The following is a 6,034-nucleotide window of genomic DNA, read 5'->3' on the forward strand; positions in this document are numbered from 1 at the left end:
TTTATAACATTAATTTCCAATTCAAACCTGTATTATATGAATCGAAGTTTTTAGCCCATAATACGATACACTAACGCAACACGCACACGGACGAATACGATAACGACGCGAAATTCGCACTGTTTATTATTGGTTCACATATTCAATAAACTTTAGTGATCACTATAAAAGTACAAACAAGTTTAGTATTAACTTAGTTTGTTATAATATTTTTTCTTTCACTACTTTTACATAACGTCTGCAGTAACTTTCGTACATTTGCTCCTCCTGTTTTGCGCGTGATATTCAGAGTGAATGTATGAGCAGGATTTGTTCGACTGTATTCCTCCGCCACTGCTAAACTGCCACATCATATATCCCTTTCCGGATCCTGGCTTTTTGGGCTATTTTTTAGACTTTCAGTCAAGCAGCTACTGTATCGTCACTATTTATCCTAGGATCATGGTTCATACCTCATTCTCTTCAGAATAGAGCTGGCTTTCAAATGGTACCACCTGCATGCTCATACCATATACCAGAAGCGGGAAAAAATGTCAAAGTGAAAGTTTCGGAGGGAATTTTTTTCTCGAACTTTGCCCCCCCTGGACCCCCCTGTGTAAACGTAGCCATCTAAAAAAAATCTGAGAAATAGTACTTGGTATACTGAATGTGTGTGCCAAATTTCAAGTTTCTATCTTGAATAGTAAGGGAGGGAGAAATTTTATCAAAACTTCCCACCATGCCCCAAATTACCACAAAACACTATGATCTCAGGGAAAAAATTCCTGAGACATCCCTAATTACCCTAGGGTCATGTGTCGCCCATATTCTCTTCTGAATAGAACTGCCTTTCAGGCGGTACCATTCACATGTCTCCATCATGTATCTAAGGCGGGAAATTGCAGAAAAAAGGGATTTTTTGTCTAAATTTCCCATTTTTCAACTTTTAGCCCCTCTGGACCCCCCCTGTTTTAACACAGAAATCTGAAAGAAAATCTGTTAAATACTACTCGGTGGACTGAATGTTTGTGCACAATTTCAATCTTTTAGGTGCAAAAATAAGCCCGCCAGAAAAAAAATTCAGAAATTTCCCCATGTTACCCTATACAGAAGTATATTTTGAAAAACATTCACTGAGACGTCCCTAATTACCCTAGAATAATAATTCGACCGTCATTCTCTTCAGAATGGAACTGCCTTTCAGACGGTATGACTCACGTGTCTCCATCATGTATGTGACGCGGGAAAATCCTGAAAAACGGGATTTTTTGGTCTAAAAATCCCTTTTTTTCAGTTTTCCCCCTCTGGACCCCCCTTGTTTTAACGCAGAGATCTGAAAAAATCTGATAAATACTACTAGGTAGGCTGAATGTTTGTGCACAATTTCAATCTTCTAGGTGCAAAAGTAAGCCCGCCAAAAAAAAATATACCCACCATGTCCCATTTTTCCCTATATAGAAGTATATTTTTCAAAAAATCCCTGAGACGTCCCTAATTACCCTAGGACAATGATTCGACCGTCATTCTCTTCAGAATGGAACTGCCTTTCAGACGGTATGACTCACGTGTCCCCATCATGTATGTGAGGCGGGAAAATGACGAGATACGGGATTTTGGGGGTAAAAATATCCCTTTTTTCACCACTTTGCCCCTCTGTTTTAGCACTGACATCGGAACAAAAAATCTGGTTACTACTCGGTGGACTGAATGTTTGTACAAAATTTCAATCTTCTACGTAGAAAAATAAGCCCGCCAAAAAATATTGAACATAGGCTTAGAAAATGAGAAAATAAATTTTTGACTTATGACGTCATCACCTCCTATGTCTGGACGCAGAACGGTCTGAAACCATACGTAATGTCTTCTACAAGGCCTCTGGACTTGGAAAAAAAAAAAAGACGAAAAAGCTCAAATAGAAGAGAAATAGAACGCAATGTACCATGAAAAACGCGTATGGTACAAAATTGTACCATAGGATCCCCAAAGGGATATTCTTTACACGTGATATAACTAATTCACTAATTAGATGTATTTCTTCAAATTCGATGAATTAATATTGAAGGGAAAGGTAACTAATTTTAAAATTTTGATATAGTCCGATGATTGGCGATATTCATAAGGACTACTTTTTATAAATCATTTTAGTCCTCCGCAAGTCTACTCACTGTTCCTTGTTGCATTTTACTCACACTAATACAAATCAGTGTTGCCACAGTACTACCTCTAGAGTGGGCTGAAAAATAGTACCAAATTGAAACAAAAAGGGCTGAATTTTTATACCAATGTAATACATGGCTCTATAACACGAAACCAAAAGAGGTGAAGTTCTAGAACACCCCCCTTCTCACAAGAGTCCAAATCAAAAAAGTGCTCTTTTTAAAAATTACTTTTAAAAACGTTTTGGTGTAGAATCTTTGCAACGACACATAAATGATAGACTTACTTGAGCACACGCTGGTCTTCTTCAGAGTATTCAACTATTGATTCAACGTGTGTGTGCTTCTTTTTTTTTAATTTCAAGCGTAATCTGTTTCTCGGTATAGTTCGAATTACGAATTTTCCTCGAAGTTTGTAGCGTTATGCGGTGCAACGTCACAATGAATGTTCAACAGCATTTTTGCGAGTCCAACACACAGTATGAGTAACATGAGATGCAGGAAAGGTCTTACTGACACTTTTGAAAATGTGAGAAATATTTGTTGAATGGTGCTGAATTGGGTAGAATTGTACCAAGTTTTTCACAAAAGGGGCTGAAAATGCCAGCGTGGTACCAATGGGCCGATGAACGACAAAAAGGGCTGAATTTGGTACAATTGTACCAAGTGTGGCAGCACTGATACAAATTCACACAAGTTTAGCCACAGATTACTCGAAACAGAATATCTTGCAGTTCACAAAAAGATGTCCCTTTTCCTTACTGGTTTGCGATTTAAAGTTTTTTTTTTTTTTTTTTTTTTTGTATATAATAGGCTTCCACACTTATAAACTCAAACACGATATGTTACAACTTTGACATATATACGTCATTTTCACACTGCCTGTCCAGCTCTAAATCATAACAAGTGTACCTCTTTGCCTAATAGTTTGTTCCACTTCCACATGCAGTGCCACTTACAACATAGGCCTACAAAATAACCAACAACAAACACCTTTGTAACTTCAACTATTCCTCTCATCTGACTTCACTCATTCTTCATCAGAAATGAATATATATACTCCAATTCAACCAATAAATTTAATTGATTCCGCGACACTCCACTTACCTCCTAATAAAAATTAAAGATTTTACCGAATGGATGTCAGTGTTCCAATTACCTTCCTTCCTTGCTTTTGTTTTATTGTTCACTCACTCACCTACTGCCAATCGAATGCATGCTGATGAAGTGCTACTTAGTGCTTTACATGTGCTTTACGACGGATAAAGTAAGTGAGTGTATATGAAAAATGGCTCTATTAGGTGCTATTTTCCACCGGCAGTATATTTCTGCAGTGTACAAAACCTGAATTTTATGTTTACCGGTATATAACCTGTATGAAACCATGAAAAATACTATTAAAACTCGTATCCTTACCAAAACCCACTTCTTTCCATTACCCTCGCTTATGCACATACCCACCATTCAGGCACGTAGCCTAGGGGTGGGTCCGGGGGGTCCGGACCCCCCCTTCGAAACCAGAAATAAAAACAAATTAAGGAAGGATGAAACAAAAAGAAACGAGAAAAAGAATAATCATTGTTAAAAATAAAAAGCCACAACAATCGTTTTGTTACTCTTTCTTATAAGGAGCTTTGTGTGGAGGAAACAGAAGGGGGGCTTCAAGTTAAAAATGGATATTATAGTAACGGAGCATTCCGAATTCCATCTAGTTCCATGCTAATTCTATGGACTACATATTACGATCGATAAATCGGTTCGATCAGAGAGACTCTCAGGTAGAACTTAAGAAATTCCCCCAATCACCAATAATATGAGCCTGACAACATAGATTCCAGCTACACTTGTTAAAGAAATTTTAAATTTTGTGGCAACACTAATCCATTTTATAGGATGTCTTTACTGCCAAAAAGATCTCGTTACTATCCTTGACGGCGTTAAATGAAGATAAGAAAAAGAAGAAAGAAGACAAAGAGAATCGAATTCAAATGACTTCGGAAGACTTTTTCAATACTTTTTAAAATATTATTTTACTCGAGAATTCTTCATATTTTGTTATTAAAATACTGGCTAACATATCTTCATTTTATGGTTCTAATAAATCAATATCGGTATGATGGCAGTAAAATGGTTTGCATTGATCGAGCCCATGGTATGTAACCACAGTATTTAATTTCAGCCACCCCCCCAATTACGAAATCCTGGCTAAACGAAGAAATATAAGTTGTCAGTAAAATAGTTTAGAATGATCGAGCCCCTGGTGTGATAACCACAGTATTTCGTCCCGGACCCCCCCCCCTCTATTATGAAATCCTGGCTACGTGCCTGCACCATTGCTGACGCGCCTGCTCCATTCCTACTTACCCCGCGCGGGCCCACCAATTTCGTCCTACTCTAAATCGATTAGCTTGGTGTTCGTGTGCAAGTTAGCAGTTAGTATTCGGCTTTTTATTGCATACCTAGCCCATGTTGGTTTGTGTTTTTTGCACTGTAATTTTTATGCTACATATCCGGAAGCCGTATTTACAGACAAATCATATAATAATTGTAATATTTCAACAATTATTTCTGGTGGCCCCCTTGAATTTTTATCTATGCCAAGTGAGATATTTTCATTTCGCCCAGTGGAAATCTTTTAAGGGACAATAGGAAGGAAATTAGTGAAAGACGTAATTTTTTAAACAAGTCTTTCTAGTTGTGCGCCAAAAGTAAACTTGTACGGCAGGCCGATAGCAACCCAAAAATGTAGGGGCGGTAGAAATTGGAGGGGGGGACGAACCAACCATATTATAGTTAATTTACAAGCCTACCGCGAAAATTTTAGAGGAGGGCAGCAAAAATTTATGGGGTGCCCCCTAGACACCCCGTGGATACGGGCCTGCTGTCCTGTAAGGTTAATAGTTGATTTATCCATCTCATTTTCTCATTCGTGATCAGCATATAAATAAATAAGCTGTTGCTCTACGTTATCTTCGTTCATTGCAAAGAATATAAGTTGCTAAATCCCCAACTTATTAAATAGAGTACAATTTATTTATGTTGCGCTAACATCGACATATCGCTTGTCTCACATGTTATCTTCTATGATCGTCCCCTGCCCTGCTTTTATATTGTTTTACTTTTCTCATGACATTTTTCAACTGTTATGTTTCTTCCCAATCATGGCTATGACGTCATACTCCATCGCACATTCGTTCATTACAGCAGTGATGCGAACTCGAGGCAAACTTCCCATATCGAGGAAAAATCAGGCCACAAATTTACTTACGTGGGGAAAATACCTTTAAATAACCGAAAAACGTGGTAATTTTTCACTATCTGCAGGTGCACACTTCTCTGGAAGAAAAACCGTATTTCATTTGCAAGACAACGATATTTTTGATTGATGATTGGGCAACGCTATCCAGAAAATTGTTACAGACTACGCTGAGTGAATAACGTTAGTGATTTCAAAGGATTTAAAATTCAATTCGTGACGTTAGTGATTTCAATGGTAACTGAACATTTTCAAATTTAGAAAGCTCGCTAAATTGGTGTTATACCTTTCACATACCACCGCGGAGGCTAAGAGAATATTTTCTGCTTTAAATAACGTTAAAACACAAAATAAATAAAATAAGCAATGACATGCTAAATGCAGTTTGTATGATTAGTACCTCATTTCAAATAGAAATTATTTAGTGTACAACATTTTGTTACAAATTGATATCTAAATATTTACAACAAACAAAATTAATACAAATTGTGCGGTAGCAAGTATTGTAAACATCAGAGAAGTTTTATTTGAAAGTGAAGTGTCTTTGCATAATGTAGAATAGCCTAAATTTAAAGTTGTAAATTCATTTGTATTATAATGAAGTAGACATGTGGTTGATATTTGCGCTTTCTGCTATATTTTT

Source organism: Thermobia domestica, chromosome 2, assembly GCF_964235325.1.
Source record: "Thermobia domestica chromosome 2, izTheDome1.hap1.1, whole genome shotgun sequence".
NCBI lineage: Eukaryota > Metazoa > Arthropoda > Insecta > Zygentoma > Lepismatidae > Thermobia > Thermobia domestica.